Consider the following 20,509-nt stretch of genomic DNA (forward strand, 5'->3'; position numbering starts at 1 on the left):
CATCTCTTTCTACTATTATCATCATTAATCATCTATCTATATTAATCAATCATCTATCCATGCATATTTCTGTCTGTCACCTATCTAATATTTCTGTCTTTTGGCATAAATGAACATCCATTAAGACAAGCACCACTTATTAAAATACTACCATTTCTCAATAAAATACAGTAACAATTTTAGCTGAAATTGGTCAGTCCCCTATGTTCATAGCTATTTCTGGATGCCCTTTTTGAGTTTATTGACCTACCTCGCTGCCTCTGCTTGGTTTCAGCGCTATTACCATCCACACAGCTGGAGCAAATACTTAAGTAAGGTAGTGATTACATACCCTCCAGTTTTGGTACATTTCCAAACTCCTTTGCCTATTTCAGTCTCTCTTCATTTTAATATAAAATTTAAAACTAACCTGTTGATTTCTTTAAAAAAAGAAAAAAAAGTCTGATAGAACTTCTTGTTTGTTTTGAGACAGGACCTCACTCTGCAGCCCTGGAATTCACTTTGTAGAACAGATTGATTTAGAACTTGTGGTAATCCTCCTGCCTCAGGAATTGCAGTATAAGCCATCATAACCAGCTAATCTGATATATTTTGAGTGAGACTGTGTAGAGTCTACAGTAATTTGGGGGTAATAGTTATTTTAATAAGACTATGAATTTTCATCAATGCCTTCTTTATCTTCTCACATCAAAACTTACATTTGCTTCATTTATTGTGTACAAATACGTAATAATACATACTATACCTTAATGTGTTCATGTGTATGCAGGTGCACATGCACACACATACTTGTGGAGGTCAGAGTTCAACCTTGGTGCCATTCTTTAGGCTTGCATACTGAGGAAGTTTATGAAAATAAGAAAAATTAGAAGACAAGAGAAAGGAACGGCGCATGCAGTGGAGCCCGGCAGGAAGGTCATGCCCAAGTGTGTAATACAGACATTGTCACCCACTTTCTAGACAGCAGCATTAAAAACATGCCCCTAACTATCACATGACTCAGAGCATACTTGAGTGGCAAACCAACCATTCCAGCTAGTGCAGAAAGAAATGTACCTACTTTAGGTCTGAGACAGAGTAGAAGGGCAGAAGATTAAGGGGGCATGAGAAAGGAAAAAAAAAAAAAAAAGTCCTTTGCTGCTGCTGACTGGTTTTCCGAAGCAAAGATACACTGTATCACAGGATATATAGAGCACATAGGGCCTCACTGATGTCCTTATAGAAGTTATTCTGTTTTCCATGCTCATCAGACGAGGTGTGCTAATGTCCTCCATGGAGGTTACGTTTGATTGAATCCCTGTGAGTGTTCCAGAGCCGGAACTGCTAGCAGAGTGAGTCCTGGAGTCCTTGTGGTAAGAAACTGGATGAGATGAGGCTTGCTGCTTTAGACTCCAATGATGGAGCAGCCTGAGTAGGTGAGCGATGCAGGTTTGGGTCCTGAACAAGCACTTGGTAGATGCAGCGTGTGTGGCTCTTGTCCACACTGAGCATTTCACAACATGGAGGGTGAGTATGGTCTGTTTCATTCCCAGCCAAGATGACGACCAAAAGAGCCTCACTGTCCTGACGACCAGAAGCACTGAAGCCAGACCGAACCCCAGCCGCCCACTTCCACCTGCATCGTCCTGCAGTCTGTTCCTCTCACGTCTTGGTTGCATCCTTCGAAAGGTGCTGCCTCCCTGGGAAGAGATTTCTCTGCAAGAGAGCTGCGAGTTAATTGTTGACAGGAGTGAGAAAGCCTTAGCAGCTGCACTTGGTGATGCTCTTCGTTTAACCCTGCCCGGCAGCAACATCCTCAACTCATGCATTCAGGTTTGTTTGGGGGACGAGGGGAGGGGATTAGTGAGAAGTCAAATTAAAAGTTTTTTCTTAACGGAGAGATTTCTTGAAGATAGATTTGCTTCATGAGAAATACCATTTCACACTTCTGTTTGTTCCATCACCATGAAAAGACAATTTCTAATCAAGAACAGGTAATTTTGGGTTGATAGATTCTGGGTTATGGGGTTCAAACCTTTGCTTTAAACATCACAACATGAGCCCTTTTCCAATATTTGCTTGTTGTTTTGTCTCAGTGTGTGTGTGTGTGTGTGTGTGTGTGTGTGTGTGTGTCGCTCAGAGGGCAGCTTTCAGGAGCCAGCACCCTTCTTTTACTCTTTTCTCAGTTTCAGGGCTAGAACTCAGGACTTCAGACTTGCAGGGAAAGACTTTTGCTCGCTGGGACATCTGTGCTAGCTGCAAATAGATGATATATAGAAACGATACTCGTAGAAATAAATAAATGACACAGGCAAAGGCTGCGCTGGGTCCCACAGAGACTGGGAGTCCCCACAGGCAATGCTCTTCAGGATTAGGGCCCTGAGCCGTCTCACTCGAAGAGCACCTGTCAGCAACTGCAGTGGGAATGCTGGTTTGCATTCTTCCGTTCCCTGCTGACTGACCGCATTACACCCAAGCACCATGTTTCCCACACTTGCTAATCTGTGGATTTCTAAAGACAGATAATTAGCCTAGACAGCTAGAATTCAACACAGAATGAGCTACAGTCTTTAGGAATTACAACAGGTGTCTCGGGGTCAACAATTCAGTTCTGGTTCCCTATCCATACCCAGCAGAACCCATCTCAGTCTGATTAGTCTATTGGCACATTCGCCCACTGATGCCCCGGCTGTGGATTATTCCCTTGGCAACCATTTAGGGTGAGGTGAAGCCTCAAAGGAGGGAGCAGAGCTTGACTGGCTCTTGGAATCCCACCATCTTACTCACATGGATAAATGGGCTTGAGGGGATTTTATAAGGAAGCTAATGAAGACCTAGGAAGGATGGAGGATCGGTCCAGGACTCCTCCGAGCAAGCCCACACTGCCTCTCCCGGGATGTTTGTTTCTTTGCAGCTTGCTGCTTGGGGGCAGTGAGCATGCAGGAGCCCAGTTATTTTCTTCTGCTGAGTTCCTGGCGTCTCCCTCTACCCCCAGCTTCTCCCTCCCTTCCCCACCAGCCTTCTGTCTGGTTTGAGTTTATTGTCAAAACACGCCCAGCCAAATTACTTGTCTGCAGACATTTTTGCTGGCCTTGGTGTATCCGCGGAGAGCTGCTAACGATTGCCCTTCCTGCCTGTGCTTGGTTCGTCCTCAGAAGGGAACTGCTCATTATCCTCCTCCACTGCAGGCTGGGACGTCTGGAAACTGTCAGGCCGGTGGGATTCCCACAGCAGTGGGGCTGGAGTCCCAGCATCTTCTGCTGGGCGCCCAGTCAAATCTCCACCGGAGGCGGCAATCAGCCCCAGGTCCTGGCTCCTGCTTCTTGAAGCATGAGGGAATCTGGGTAGGTGGGGCCAGAAAGGGGATACTTTTGCTCATAGTCAGCTTCCTAAAGCTCCATGCAGGCAGCCACATCATTTCTAGGACCAAGCACAAGACGAAAATGTATAGCCCTTTGTGCAAAAATTGAAGGGAGTAATGCCTTTTGTCAGTGATCTCTTTTTCCATTTGTCATGAGTTTTGACTGGCTATTTACAATTTTTAATTTGTGAGCATATGATTTAGAATTTATTGTTACCTTATGGAAGGCCAGTTTTTAGTGCAAATGTAAGAGAATTTGACTCCTGTGCGGAATACCAAAATGACATTTATCATCGTGGCTAGATGGCCAACATATACATTCAGTGATGATACCATGCAAGTCATTCAAGAAAGAAACAGCTCCCAAAAGCTGTTCTCTAACCTCCATGCATGGGCCACGGAGGGTGCTGGCACAAGCACACATGAGAGCTCCAGTGCGCACACACCTACACACAGATCAGTGCGCACACGTTTTCTAATGACAGTCTATCTTTCACTTCCTAGGGAGAAGGGGCAAAAGGTGTTTTACTTCCCTTTTATGTCATTAACTTCAGCATCAGTGTTTGGCTATATAAAGAAAGAGAGAGCCTAAGAGGGCTCCTTAGTGTAGGGCTGAAAAGATGGCTCGGTGGCTCAGAGCATGCACTGCTCTTCCAGGGGACCCAACGTCCATTGCCAGCATCCTTGTCGGGTGGTTCACGACCACCTGCAACTCCAGCTCCAGGAGGATCTGATGCTTCTGGCCTCTGTGCGCACCTGCACTCACACGCCCCTCCCCCATGCACACATACACATCATTAAAAATAATAAAAACAACTTTTCTAAAGGTCCAGGGTGCTTAACAAGCTGTGCCTTCTTCCCCCACTTATAGCAAGTTCTGACACGACAGATCTGTCAGCATTTTTACCCAGGTGGAGGTAAAACACACTTGCCTGGCACCCGCTTGATCTTCCTGGGTCTCAGAGCACTATGGGTAGACCAGAACTCAGTGCTCACAGATGAATAGGTGGCATGTGGCCTTCATCTTCCCACGCACGGCTGGGCTCCATTGTGCCACTAGACTTCACTGACAGGAGGCAAATACAAAGACAAAAGTCAGAACTACATCACAATGGGATGGGCTACCGGAACATGCCTGAGGCCCTGCTGGACAGGAGTCCTGAAGGGCTAGCTCCAGTCACAGGCTCATAAAACTGTCCCTACCCTTACTTGAACTCTTGCACCCAAGCCTTCCTCTGAACTACATCAAGAAATAGAGGAGAGGCATTGGGAAAGGCTGAAATGAGGAAGCCAAAGGTCAGGAGTAGCCAAGTGTGAGAGAAGGGAAGGCCCCAGCACCAGAAGTCTCCACACCGTCTGCACTCCAGAATAACCCAGGCGGCATTTCCAACTCCTGCACTTACTCAGACCTTAACTCATCCTAGGAGTTGGATTTAGTGGATCCAGCTCTGGTCCGGGCACAGTTCAGTCTTTGTTGCCTGACCAGTGATGCCCCCACTAGCTCTCACTGAGGACTTGTTTAATTCCTTTAACAAGGTAGAATCAACAAAAACAGCAATTCGGACACTTTCATTTTTTTATTTTTTTTCAGCACTCAGTGGCTTTCCCCAGCACGGGCCACTGGATCCAAAGTCAGGTTCATGTTCAGATATACTTCTGGAAGACGTGGAGTAACTTACCCATGAGTTTAAGTAAATGTGAAAGCTTCGCTACTCAAAGAAATCTCCCATGAACCCCTCAGTAATGATAAGAATGACCTCCAAACTTTTTGCTTTCTCCCACTTCTACCATTTCAGAGACAGCGACCATTTTACTTATTTATTTTAGATTTCCTTTAAATACCAGTTCTTTTTAATTGAAAATAAATGTCTTCATGTAATGTATTCTGATCATGGTTTCGCCTCCCCCATCTCCCCCCAGATCCTCCCCACTTCCCCTCTCTAATCAACTTCATGCCCTCTCTCTCTTTCTCTCCCTATCTTTGGAAAACAAAAAAAGACAAAGCAGAATAAAATATAAACAAAAGCAAAGTAAAAGAACGAGAAACACACACACACACACAAATAAAAGCACAAAATCAGAAATTATAAATACAAGCAAATGATCAGTGAGGTTAAAAATATGCCCAAAGTAATGGGAGACAAAAAAAAAAAAAAGCTACAAAAATACCACTGAGTTGGCTTGCATTGGCCATCTACTGTTTGGCAGAGGGCCTACCCTCAAGTGTGGTTAATATAACAAAACCACACGCCAGTGCTCCATTGTAGCCAATATTCATTTATTGGAGAAGATTCCCTGGCCAAATCACTATGTGCTCCTGTCTTCAGATGGGATTCTGGCTTCAGCAGGCGTGGGACAAGATGCCATTGCAGAAAACCAGTGTTTTCTTTGCTAGCGGGTGTCGACTGCAGACAGCTTCTGGGTTCGGGTGGGGGCCTGTGTCCACACCCCACTCTCTGCATGGGGACCCCTCTGACTTGGACCTCTGCAGGCCCTGTTCATGCTGCCACATTCTTTGTTAGTTCGTATGTGTGTTGGTCCTGTTGTGAATAGCAGACACTGCTTCCGTGATGAGTGACTATGCCTTATAATGGCATTTTAAAAAAGAGAACGTTTGATATTTCACTGCCCAAACCTCTACCACCTCAGGTGTCCCACCGCAGCCAATGACTGTTTCTTGGAAAAGGTTCCCTGGTGAAATCACCACATGGTTCTGTCTTCAGACGCGAGTCCAGCTTATGCACTCATGTTATTCATTGATCTAGCTACCTTGATGGGCAGTTAGAGCATATTGACACAAGGGAGTTCTGAGAAAAGCATCGGAGATCCCAGACCAGCGGTGGGGAAGCCGAGTCACTGTCCCAAGAAGAGCTGTGAATACGGTGTTGTGAAATGTTCTCCAGGAGAAAGGAACACATTCAGGGAACCTTTGATATCGTGCTCTGCTATACCTTTAATTGTTAGTTATTGGGGGCCTAACACTATGCCTGATTTATAATTTACAATTTCCCACAGATGTGTGTGTAAGAAAACTACAGTACATGTAAGGTTCAATGCTATCTGTAAATCAGGCATTCTTTGCAGGCTTTGGGTGTATCCTCTGAAGGTAAGAGGGTTACCGAACATGATTCACTTGTTTATTGTGCTTCTTTGTTATTGCCTGCTTTTCCTAATTAGAGTATAAGCTCTGTGGAGGCAGAAATTGTGGTCTATTTACTCACTAAAGCATCCCAAGCGTTGATATGCCTCTCACACAATTAACATTGATGCCTCAGTAAAGATTTGAAAACCAGTGCTGTCAGGAAACTCTGCAAAGCAAAAGCTGGTGGAGGGTGTTGGGACCATGAGTCGGCTCTGCTCACTAAGCTTGCCCTCTTGAAGGCTGGTTACTCCACCAACCAGGTAACTGATGTGCCCCACCTCACTGGCTTGGGGTGCTACTGATGATCACTGTACTTTTGTGTTCCCATTATGACTTCCAGATCCAGGGGCCGCCGATTGAGAGAAACACGTGTTTCTCTCTTGTCCATTTACAAGGAAGGGACCTCAGCTAAAAACGTCGTCCAGGGGTCTAGCGTCTTCCAGGTAATGTCAGTGAGCTACCCAGAACAAAGGAATATCTGGAGTTGCTTAATGTCTTTCCATGAGTAAGGAAGAGGAAGTGTTGTTTTCACAACGAAGACCGTTGCTAGAAGAAATTAGCAGTCTCCTCAGCCCTGGATGCATTACCTTAAGCCTATGACAGGAAAGTAAACACACATTAGAGTGTGAGCACGCAGAAGATAAATTCCACACTGTGTTCCCATGGCATCTTAAATAGCACAGGTATCCCATTTAATCCTTTCGTCAAAATAAATAAGAACCCCCTTAGTCTCTATTAATTCTTAAAAAGCATCCATTACACTCAAAACACTATTTTCTGTCCATTACCTGCTACAGTTGCCAAATGGAAGATTTTCACTCCCCATCCCTCCCACCAAGCCATTTAATTCAGCCAACAGGCTGAAAATGGGAAAGCAGCGGAAAGAGGAACATTCCAGAGTGACAATCCTTAAATCCCTTGAGAGCATCTTGAAACAGGCCACGGCAACCTTTAGTGGGATGCAAAGAGATCTTTACATGCAATGTCCAGAAGCTTTTAGAGATCCAAGTTAAAGATACCCCAGCAGGCTACTTTCATGAGCTTTACAACACAGCCATTATTCCATGGCTTATCCCAGCCCTGGACAAAGAAGGACACATCCTTCTTTAGAAATAATAAAAGCATTCTTTTCAGAGCCATGATAAAGATGGCTGCTGTGGTCCATGTAAGACTTGAGCTACTTAGCGCCTTCACTGCCCCTAATCTTCCTTCCTCCCTGAAGGAAAGATGCTAGAAGGGAAGGAGTGAGTCAGAAGGAACATAGGATGCTACACTGGCCCCAAAGCCTGTTTATTCACCTTAAAAATGAAGAGCAATGGAAAGGCCTCTTGCCTTTTCTCCTGACTCCTCCTATGTTGTATCCCATGTTGGTGCCTCTTTCTTTTAAGATTTAGTAATGTAAGTCCTCCGAGCTGGCAAGGTGGGCACCGGTTTTGTGGTCATGTATTCCAAGTCCTTCTGTCTTTAGAAAAGAAAGTTGATTTGGAGACATCAACTGGTAAATCTCTTGCCATGCAAGCACGAGGACCAGAGTCCAGATCCTAGAACCCTCACCAGTGCTGTGTGGGCATGGTGCCCCTCTGCCGTTCCAGCCTCTGAAGGTGGAGATAAGAGATCCCAAGATCAAACTGCCTATCAAGACTAGCCATATCAGTGAACTCTGGGTTTGACAGAGAGACCCTGCCTGAATGAATGAGGGAGAAGAGGCCCTTTCGGATGCTTTCCAAAATCAACGTTGGGCTTCTTCATTTATGCATACCCAAATGTGTATGCATCAACACATGCATATCTATAGACACATGAAAAGATACATGCACACACACATACAGACACATACCACATACATGAAAATAGAAAAAGAAAGATAAAAAAGAAGGAAGTCAACTCTGCCCTTGAGGATACCTGCTTAAGCATGTGGCCCAGTGAACAGGATGCAGCCACTCCTGGCGACAGTGAATCACGTGTGAAAGTTTATATCCATGGCCACATTTGGGTTCCATCCAAGCCAGCTCATCTTTCTGTCACAATGGAACCATTCAAATTTTGCACCCTCTGAGTTCAGAAAATGTCAAAGCATTCTTTCAAGAATTAAAGTGGAGTAATAGAAAAGTGCCAAACAGATTCCTAACAGCCTTTTTATCAAACAGACATCTTCTCAACAGCCTTACAAAACCCAAATCCTAACACAGGTTAATGGAGGAAAAACCAGCCCAGCCAGCACTTGGTACTCACAAGATGGCCAGGAGCCTGCACATTCACACCATCATCCGAAGATGAGTATGTCCTGTATGGAAACATAAAGTAGCCTGGAGCTGGCATGTGGCTTTTGCATATCCTCTGGTATCCTTTCAGTGTTTTACAGATTAGTTATGATCTCAACACTCACGAGTACAGAGGGTTAGTCTGCATTTTCCTGTATTGTAGATTAACGAACCGACTTAGCCCAAACCGCTTACTGATGCAGCATCCCAGGACCAAAGATGTTGGATAAAGTGGTGCAGCTGAAGCTCCCAGGTGGTTCTGGTGGCCAGTGGAGGTGGCAATCCAGACTTAGAACCAAATTCCTGTTCTGCGGAGCACGGAGCAGCATCTAGGAAGCAAGTACCTCAGCCATCATAGAAACCCTACTAAACCAGAACTTGCATCATAGCACACACATAGCCTGAGCACATCCCACTGTACACTTGTCCCCGGTGACTGTGTGCACAGGAAAGCTGAGCAATCTGGGAAGAATCAGAAGCAGTAACCGGATCTGGAGCTGGCTGATTGCAACTCCATGTTTCTAATGTGGCATAATCTCTGCCTGTATCTGTGAGTGTGTCCAGAGAGCCATTTCCACTGAGCATGGTGATGCTCACTTGTAATCCCAGTGCTTGGGAGATACAGTCAGAAGTTCAAGGCCATTCTCATCTGTACAGCAAGTCCAAGGCCAACCTGCGATACATCAGGCTTTCAAAGCAGGGGATCTTTTCCAGAATAAAATTTTCCTATCAGACTTGTAGAACCCCAGTGGTGCAAAGAAGCATGCTAATTACATTTAATAGATGAAAAAACATAGTGTGTCTGCCTGACCATGTCATGCAGAGACATGAGGGCATGCACCCAGGTTTTCTGAAAAAATCCCACCCAACCCAATGATGTGTTTCCTTAAGAATGTTCTAGTAAAAGATATTTTTCCTTCTACTCTAGCTGACATACAATATCCTTTTTCTCTTTTCTCTGTTTTTTTTTTTTTTTAACATTTCTCCATCTCGTGCTGAGTTGCAGAAGGAGCTGTGCCGAGGCAAATCCAACTATAAAGCAATCTTTGCCACAAATCTCAGAGACTTCCACAGCCGTCCCTCCCCCAGCACTTCCCTAAGACAACATTCCATCTGCAGGATCCTGCCAGGATCGTGCCAATCAAGGCTGGAAAGAAAGGCGAAAGAAATCTTGGAGACATGACAGAAAAGCCATCCAAAAGCAGGTGTTCCCAAATGTCCCAGCGAAGTTGTGCTGGGACATATCTACCAGCCATAGGCAAAACAAATTCTGATAAAAGGTCACTTGTTGAAAGCCAATCAAAAACCCTACGGGACAATGCCACATTGTCAGGCTGCCCCTCCTAACATTTTTCCCACTGATAGCACTGGCATGTATGTGGCTTGGAGAAGTCCCAGTAGTAATTGAGGAGACAATGCTGAATGACCTCATTCTCACAGAGCCCTTCATGAAGGCCAGGGCACCCCTCAACCCCGTGCCTACAGTGAGGATTTGTGCCACTTCAGTGTGAGCCTAGCAATACCTGCTGTGATCCGAGCTGCAGGGGCCAAGAGCTACATCCCTGTCTTCTCATGCCCCTAGCCCACACAGTAATGGCATAATTGGAACCTGTTAGAACCTGGATATCAGTGAAACCATCACCATGAAATGCTAGAATCAGAAAAGACCCCAGAAATCATCCAGTTCAAGTCTGTTTTAGCACAGGCAAACAGACTCATGGTATTTGTAAATTTTGTCCTTTGTAGACTTCTCCTGAGTGACTAGTGAGATGTTTGCAGAAAGATTGGAATGGTGCCTCTGAGGCCCAGTCATGATGGCCCTAAAAGTGCTTGTCTTGTTATTCTGGATCACGGCTCTGGGCCACATCATGTCGTGAGATGTTTAAGCAGTATGGAGTGGACAAGGACCATGGCTTCTGCAATAAGTAACTCAGACAGCCTGCTGGTTCTAGAGGGAGGCCCTGTGGAAACACTCTCTCCACAGGTGAGTGTGATTTCACCAGAAACCCTAAGTCAGACTGCACACCTATGACACTCCTGAATTCCGGACCCTTAGAATCCCTGTGATCATGTGTGACTGTTGATCACTGAAGGCATTAAGCCTTGGGCAATTTGTCACATAGCCACCAACAGCATTAGAGCATAAGGAGTTCCATGAAGTGCCCTAACCTGGAAAGTCCGCTCTCGCTGTGGCTGTAAGATTCACACTGAGATAACCGGCCCACGCTACGGCCTGAATAGAGTAAGCAGCCCCTGTTGACTTCATGTGTTGGCATGGAATCCCCACCATGAGGCCATGAGAGGTCAGAAACTGGGCTGGAGTTATGGATTAGCAGGTAATGACACTTGAAACTAAGCCCTACACCCTGAATTTGATCCTTGGAACCCACATGGTAGACGGAAATAACACTACAAGTTGTCCTTTAGCTTCTCCATGTGTGGCTTTCCCACAACCAGTCACAAAATTAAATAACTGAGACAGACTTTTGGGATGTGGAGAGGGCTAGATGTGACCATGGTAGAGGAGCCTCAAGATTGCCTTCTGATATGCTACTGAACTACCCCCAGACTGAGAGCTCTGATAGTATAAATCTACCGCCCAGTGAAATAATACAAAACAAAATCAAAAAGAACTCTGGGAATGGTCTCCAGCCTCTGTGTTGATACCTGTCAGGGTCAGGACTTGAGCCTCTGTAGACGGCCCGGATCAGTGACAACTGAACTTCCAACAGTGTTGCACGGTTCACACAGGCCTGCCAGGCAGCATTAGACACTGGCCAGTACTCTCAAGGGCTTCCTGGACCTCCCTCAGTGCTGGCCTCCCAGCCTGTCACAGCTGAAGGACTTCAGGTAGATGTGGGTCCAGCCTACAAGCTTCCAAAGCATGCTCACAGGAGAAGACTCTCCCGGAGCACCCCACAGAGGCATTTTCTGCCCAGTCAACTCTTCCCTGCTTGGAGAGACATCTGTTTAACTTTTACATTAGTGTGATATTATAAAGAATTAACCACGCATAGTCGAAAAGACAAATATTGTATGGACAGCCTAACTGCTGACTGCCTTACAGCCTGCGGGCAGTGCTCTTCACACACATGGCTGTGAGTAGCTGAAACTGCAGGTGATGGGAATCGAACTCCAATTTTCTGAAAAGAGCAGTGAATACTCTTAATGGCTGAACCATCTTTGTAGCCTTGTTGAACCATTTCTGATCCTGGCTGTTGCCCAGTTCTAGAACTGTAAAGGAGTTCTGAATCAAGAGATGCAATGTCCTCTTGCAATATTGGCTGGACAAGAAAAGGCCATGAGAGAGAAAGCCCCCTTCAAGCTTTTGGAAACACATAGTCCAAAAACCTTGGGGTCCCACTAGCACCTTTATTCCCATGGAGACAGGTGGTGGAAGGGAGGAAGAAGACAGCTGTGGAAAAATGGCAGGAAAAGGGGGTGTACTGGCTTTTTAGAACAGAACAGAATGACTTCGTAAAAAGCAATAAAAGATCTAGAGAAGCCTTTGAATGGAATCTCTGGCTCACAATTCACTGGGAGTCAGCCTCGCTTCCCAGGGCTTCTATAAGACTTTGTATTCGCTCCAAGAGGACAAGATTCAGTCAGCTCAGACCTCACTCCCATTTCAGGCAGGCTATGCTCAGGAGTCTCATTCTGAGAACCAGTTCTAAGAAATATGTCTTTAGAACCAAGCCCCCAAAAGGGAGAGGCTGCAATAAAGGGGGAGGAGGAGGGAGAGTCCAAAGGATGAAGTCATGAAACGAATGGAAAGAAAGGAAACTTCTTCGGGCCAAAGATGAAAGGCCTTTTTCAGTGTGAAAAGCTGTTAGAGTATGTCATACTCTTCTTCCCAGAACAGAACAGCCTGCTCCCTACATTATTTAACACAAGGGAGAACAAAGAACTGGAGAATATACATTGATCCCACGTCAGCCCCTGGGACGATAAGAAAGATGACCTAATGGTGATTTCCTATCTCTAATTTACATGGACATTTGAATCTAAAAACACCAGAAAACAATGAGCCAGAGTCCCCAATTGTAAGAGGGCAAGTGGGCTGCCCCTTGGCATCTCTCTGGGGCAGGAGAGCTCCATGGCCCTCACACCTGCGCCTCACACAGGAGGTGCTGACGCTGAGCCTATATGATTGCAAGGCAGCAGAGCAGATCTGGGGGGAACCTCTGCTCACCTAAAGCTCCTTCTTTCCATTTCAGGAGGGACTATCCTCCACCACCACCACCCCCCACCAAAAAAAGAGAGGAATTAGATCCAGAGAAAATTTGGATACAGAAGCAAAGGAAAGTATGAAGAGAGCAATGTTCACCTCCAGCCAGAACAGTGATGGTGATGGTGGCAGCTGTGAGAGAGGTGTGGAAATACAGGCGTGACTTGATCAATGTGAGACTTCCCTGACCCGCATGACTCCTGAAATTCACTTTTCCTCTCCACAGAGTGTAATGTGAATGCCTGAAGGCTTAGTGGCTGCACTGAGAGATGAGCTGGGAGGAGGGCAATCTTGCTGCGCCATCAGCCTGCTTTCCACCTTTACCCTTGGTGCTTGGGATAGTGGCCAGTTCGGATGGTTCATTTAAAAGGTGACTAGGTGGATACAGGCTGATCTGAAGGGCAGAGATGCCAAGCCCTGTGAGCCAATATAAGCCATCCTCCTTGCACTTAGTCTGGGAGGGGTCAGCACTAAGCGGAGAGTGATTTGCTCTGATCTCAGAGCCACACACAAAAGAGCTGGGGGCTTTGCTACTGTGGAGTCTGTGCTTAAGATAAGTCAATTAGGAAGGCTCAGTCCTGATGTGCTTCCCTGGCAGCTAAATGAAGCCTCACTAACCCCCATGATGCCTGAGGGCTTTCTCCAATTAGCAGAACACTCCTGAATATTCCCTACAGCCTCTGCAGCTCCAGGCTGGGCAAGGCTCTTGGGGAGGGTACTCCAGGCAGTTGCCTCTCCCTCCGAGGCTGCTCCTTTTGAAGAAAAGGGATTCCTGGCTTGTTCAGGAAGGCCTCTATTCTATGAATGCCGGGGCGAGCTTGGCAGTTTACAAGGGTGAGGTGTGGGTGAGGGCTCCCTCCTCCCCTTGCCTGGGGGGATTAAGGCACGCCATTGTTCCTGGCCTACTGGCCCCAGAATTTGCATCCACCAAGTCCCTAGGGCTGTGAATAGAGCTAGCTGCACCTGCCGCCCTATGCTCTGGGGACTAACCCCGGTCAGACCTTCCAGGTAATTCCATTTGTGTCATCACAGATTCAGGGGCTGGGCTTGAGAGGTGAGGGGAGACTGGGGGAAACACAGGCTCCTGAAACAGCTAAAAATGGCTCCAGAGCTGCGTCCAGGATCCTCTTTTAAACAGACCATTATTTGCAGAGACTTCCAGCTTCCTAAGCCTCATTGAACTTGAAAATCTACATGTTTCCTTTCTTTCCCAAGACCCTCTCTGCTCTTTCATTCAAGTCGTGGTTACGGAATGCTTTTGTAGGCATCACCCAGGCTTCAGAGGAGGCAGCAGTGTCATATCATAAATGGTAGAAGAGATGATGGAATAATCCAGAGGAGTGTGGAGGGAGCCCCGTGTCCTGCTTTGGAGGACTTTTCCTTGGGCTGGGCAGCTCTCCTGTATGTAAATGACTTCATACAATATTCAAATAGTTCTATTGCTAGGAGGATGACCGTTCCCATCTGACAAGGAAACCGAGGCTTTCCAATAAGGCACGAAAGGACATAGCTGATCACTGACATGGGCAGGGCAATCTGCGCTCTGTGTCCAAGTTCTCCCACTGTGTTGCTGTGGCACAGAGCAGAGACAGCGCAGAAAGGAATTTTGGGGAATGAGCTCATGAGGCTTTCCGCTTAAGCAGGACTCAGATGAAGGGTTTAATATGCTTGTGATATATAATAGTGATCTCAGAATATTTTACTGGCAAATCAGGGAAAAGAATTTATTGAGCACCTGAGGTGTACAGAGCCCAGGGCTCTGCTTGCAGCAATCTAGCTGATAAACTGCACCCTAAGGAACATTGGTAAATGAATGCTTTTATTGACCGACGTATGCCCGTATTAGCTGGAGCAGGCTTGGCCTAAACCCCACCAACAATTCCCCTGCTGATCTAGTGTGCAGCCTCCTCCCTACCCACTCCCCATAAGGCTAGTGAACACTCCACAATTCTGAAGTTTTACTCTCCCAAGTCAGGAATGGCCATAATAACGGTGACTGGTGGTTCTTATCTGACCACAATTTAATATCATTGGTCATGTGCCCAGTGTGTCACAGTTAACTGCATTGTGTGTGTGTGAGAGAGAGAGAGAGAGACAGAGAGACAGAGAGACAGAGACAGAGACAGAAAAGGCAGGTATAGCTTCTTCACAGTACATTTGCCCTTTTAAAATAGATGCTTTTGTGAATGTAACCAATGAATGCAGCTTGGTAACCACAATTACAACCAGGATGCAGAACAGTTCAAAAGATGAGTACAAATGGTCTAAGGTTTCTCTGCTGCTGTAATAAACCACTGACGAAAAGAAACTTGGAAAGGAAGAGATTCGTTTGGCTTACACTTACATGTCACATGGCATCTGGAGAGAAACTAGAAACGCAAGCAGAAACATGGAGGTAGAGACCATGGAGGAAGCATCCTGTTTCCTGGTCTGTTCTCATGACTGCTCAGCCTTCTTTCTCATACAACACAGGAGCACCTGCCTTGGGGTGGCAATGTCCAGAGTGGTCTGCACCCTCCTGCAGACTTGGCACAGGCCAACCTGATGGAGGCAGCTCCTCAGCTGTGATTCCTTCTTCCCAAGTATTTTCCGTTTAGAGGTAAAAACTAATCAAGGCAATGGACTCCTTGTCAGTTTTACGCACAAACATCACTATTAAACTGCAGCCCTTCTGTCTTGTTTGTCAGGATTTCATGTTATTAGCACAGAATAAAACTTTAAAAGTACCAAGTCTTTAAAGTCTTTAAAGTCTTTCAACACTTGAAAGACCAAGATCTCTTTAAAAGTCTGGTCTCTTAACTGTGGGCTCCTTTAAAATTAAAAGCGAGTAATGTGCTTCCATTTTTTTAGGAGGAAAGAACCAGGTTAGAGTTACAATTAGATCAAAAGAAACCCAAAATATGATAATATAAGTAGCTCAGTGTCTGATGCCCGAGACTCGCTCATGATCTACCTGGTTTCAAAGGGCTTGGGCAGTCCCATTTCTCTGTCTCTGCCACCCACAACACACACACACACACACACACAATCCTGTCAAGCAGGCTCAGGATGGCTTCACCCCATGCCTGTCACTGTCTTTAGTGATCATCCCGTGGTCCTGGCTTCTCCAATGTGCTGGAGTCTCAATGCACCTGAGGCTGCACCTTTGTCAATAGCTTCCTTTGAGCTTTCTTCAGTAACTTTGACTCTGCTACACAATGCCAAGCTTCAGCTTCTCTCTGTGACCCCTTCAAATTCTGGGGCCTCCACTGGAAATAAGGCTGTACCTTCACCCACAGTCTCCTGGCCTCTTACAGTGCCAAGCCTCAGTGCCTCCCTGACCCCATCATGCCTTCAAAATCATAAGGGGGCCTTACACAATACCACATTCAACTTACAGCTCGAGACTCAGCCTGGTGCCTCTCTGGACCACAGCTTCTGTGTATTGGCTCTGAGAAAAAAAAGAAAAAAGAAAAGAAAATCCCAGATCTTAACTCAGTGATCTTGGTCTCTTACTAATCACAGCTGATTATTTTTTACCCCCAGCTAACCAACATTAATCGTCTCAATAAAGCCAAAGTTTCACTTCCAAAGATCCCTAATCCAAAATATCATATGAAAGGCTCTTATCCATTTCCCTCTGAAACACTGAAAGCCAGAACTCCATCATCTATAACTCTCTCACCATTCCTATCTTCCAAGCTCCCATAACAGCCCAATTATGCGCTGAACACTCAATGGCCTTTTCTAGCTCAATCTCCAAAATCCTTCCAGAATCCTCCCAAAACACAGCATGATCAAATCCTTCACAGCAATAATTCATTCTTGGTACTGAATTCTGAACTACTGTGGCTGAGCTAAAACACCTACCAAAAGCAGCTTGGAAAGGAAAAGATTTTATTTGGCTTATAGGTCACAGTTCATCACTGCAACACTAAAGGAAGTCATATGGAAAACTTCTATAATCCTCCCAACAGTCATACTCACACACACACACACACACACGAGAGAGAGAGAGAGAGAGAGAGAGAGAGAGAGAGAGAAAGAGAGAGAGAGAGAATTTAAAATGGAAAATCACCCTGTAATTGGTGGACATTGTCCCTACTAACCACTACCGGGCAACAGATAAAAAGACCAGTATCAAGAATAGGCTATCTCTTTTGGAGTTGTTGCCCAGTGAGGACCATAGACAACCCCTCCCACCACCGCCATATTATCAGCTGTCACCATTGCTGTTGATTACCCTCCAGAACTTGAAGGTAAGACACCACAGTGTTGAGTTACAGTCCACAGGGAAATCAACCTGGCACTGATACAGAAGCTTCATCTCCATTGGCTAGCTTTCACAGTGCTTGAAGGTGCTAAACATGGTAACACACAGTACAAGTGATCATCAGTCTTGTCCAGCTATGAACCTTGAAGGCTACATTAATGACGGGCCTAGACATCATGGGAATAACCAATTACTTTCTGATTGGATTTGAGTTCAACTCCACGTAATGAAATCTAAGCTTGGAACCACCAACTTGTAGTGAGATAGGCTCCAGGCCCCAGAGGTGTTTACTAGACATAATATTTAGTCAGTCCATTCCTGATGAGCTTTTGTCTACATGCAAATTCAGGCTTCTGTCATCATCGAGGCTTCCATTTGCAGTTGATAAAGATTAACACAGAGACCCACAACTGCCTAAGAAAGACAGAATAAGAGGGTGCCAAATGCCCAACCCTAAATGGAACAGCTATACATCACCCCTTTCTCCTAAGGCTCAAGGTTCATTGCAGAATAGGGGAAAGAAAGATTCCAAGAGCCAGAGGCAGGGAGCAAATACAAGGGAACAGTGTCCTTCAGACACAAGAGGGCAACTGCACATATGAACTCACAGATACACAAGCCAGATCATATCCCAACATGGACGGCAGAGATGACTGGTCATTGATAGCTACCAAGAGAGAGGCAGTCACTTTTCTTACAAGAGTGTTGCCATAGGTAAGTTGACACTCCAATGGAAAACCACTCGTTCATGAATGCTTGGGCAGCACAAATTGAACTTGATGGGCAGAGCCATAAAAAAGAACACAAAATCGGGTGCATAGGGAAGGGTTGTGGGGTTTAGCTCAGTGGTAGAGTGCTTGCCTAGCAAGCGCAAGGCCCTGGGTTCGGTCCGCAGGGGGGAGGGGTTGTGGATCTTCATGGAGTTAAGAGAAGATGTAGTCAAAACTCATTGTACCAGTTCTCAAAGAACTAATAAAAATTACGTGTATTCATTTTTGCCTACACTTTACATATAATGCTTTATACTTTTGTAAATTTACTGACTCATATCTTTGTAACTTTTATGAAATTTTTCCTTTTGGCAATTTCATACAGGTATGTAACATATTCTAGTCAATCTTACTATCTGTTATCTTCCTCCCATCCCTGTGAACACTGCCTCCTCTTTAGAGGTCCCTTTCTCAGATTTGCCCTGTTTCTCATTTAGTTGAACCAGGCTCATCTGTGAGCCTGGTGGATACACAAATAAAGGCCATGACTGCCTCTCACCTGGGATCTATCTGTAGACGGTAGTTAGGGGAGGTAGGATGTATTCTGGTGAGTCCTGTCTGCTAAAATCTGATGAGTTCATCCATGGATATGTAACTGTAGACAATGACCTTCTCTAGAACCCACCAATTCAGGTGGGAGGCACAGAACACTGTGAATCCAGCCTCAATCCCTGGCTGACTATTGACAGGTCCAGTCTTACACAGGCCCAGTGCAGGCAACCACAGCTGCTCTGAGGTCATGACTTCCAGGGCTGTGCCATGCCCAGAAGATGACATTCTGAAGCTCTCCCCCCAGACCTCTGGCTCTTATGTTCTTTCTGTCTCCTCTTAAAAGCTCTTTCCTGACCCTTTAAAGAGGGTTGACCACATTTTGCATAGTTATTGATATCCCAGTTCTCTTGGACAGACAGAAATGAGTGTTCTAAATGCCCTGTCATGAGCCCCACTTCTTCGCCTTCTCACCAGTCTCATAGTTGTGCCCTGGATGACTGTTCTTCTCGTCCCTGGAGTGGACACACCATGCAGCTCATGGAAGCAGCATCCTGTGAGGATGATTGTGGTTATTTCCAATGTCCCACCATAAAGAGAATTTCTCAAGGTCATGCTTTATGCTTGATAAGCCTGTGCATTTTTTGTTTTGTTGTATCTTAACAGTTTAATGATTTTTCTCTAGCTCTCAGTAGGTGGTGGGAACAGGAGAGAGAAGTTTGAATCTGTGTGGAAAATGTTTTGACATTTTTATTGAGATCATTTAAAATATATATTAACTTGTGGATTATCAACATATTTCTAATGTGGAGTCATCTTAACTAGATGTCTGTTTGTTCATGACCACTTTTGTGCCTTTTAAAAGGGTTTAAATTTCTTCTCATGTACTGAATAAATTTATCTACCTAGTAGATAAAGCTACTTAGTAGCTTTATCTAGGGGATTTTCCTGGGATAGACTTTTCAGCTGCTCTCCAGTCTTGCCTATATTTAAATCAGAGTTCTACCCGAGTAAAGATGTCATCTCAAACCTGCACTGTCCATCACAGTGCTCTCACATGGGCTCCATCTCATTTTGCAATCCTCAAACCCTGTTGTTGCTGCCCATGCTGCTGCTTCTACAACCTCCTCCTCTAGACTCCGCCAGGCAAGGAACCTATAGCCTTGAACACACTAAGCAAGTACTGTACCACAAAACCGTATGGCAACTCTTGATTTCCAGTGATTACTGTGAGACAGGGTCTCCCTAAACTACCCCACTGACTTGAATTTGAGTTCCTGCTGAGTGCTAGGGAGTCACTGGCTTCGCTCCCTTACTGAACAGGTTTGCATTTCTTCAATTCATTAGTTTGTTCTGTTACATTATCTGTCACCAATCACTCTCTTTCCATTCCATCCTCTTGTCAAAGAGGGAGAGAAAAAAAAGGAAGAGAGAGCACATTATATTCAGCAGGGTTTATTCGATGTGAAAAATGCTTTACGAATCAGGCAGTATTTCAGAGCGAAGACAGTTCAGAATGCCACATGGCATCCGTGAGCAGGTTACGTGATGTCCCAAGAAGAGAACAGATGCACGAAAGCTACCTGTTTGGCTATATCTGACAGTTCTCTCAAATGCTCATACTTAAGCAGCTTGTGGTCTCTGGTTGACTGAAGTTTGGGTTTCTATGATGACCTGAGACCTAGTTAATAGTTAGAAGAATATGCCTTCTAGTTAATTACAGTTTATATGGCAAGTCAGTCACAGTTTCTTATGAATGAAGAAAACATCAGGTCAATCTTGTGACACTTCCAGAGGCAACACTGTTCAAACTTAAACAAAGTTCACTTCTAATTAAACATTCACCGGTTAATTTTTGTTGATCTCTTAGATTTTAGCTGTTGCCTTTGAAAGCATTTGTTGGCTTTCTCAAGACTGGTTCAGATGTCTGAAAACCCCACATTATCCTGTTGCCAGAAAGGTCACATTGCTAGCAATCGCCTAACTCCTTGCCCTGTGCCCGCTTGCTGGCTCCTCAGTTTTTCCTA

This window comes from Meriones unguiculatus, chromosome 11 (assembly GCF_030254825.1).
Source record: "Meriones unguiculatus strain TT.TT164.6M chromosome 11, Bangor_MerUng_6.1, whole genome shotgun sequence".
Taxonomy (NCBI): Eukaryota; Metazoa; Chordata; class Mammalia; order Rodentia; family Muridae; genus Meriones; species Meriones unguiculatus.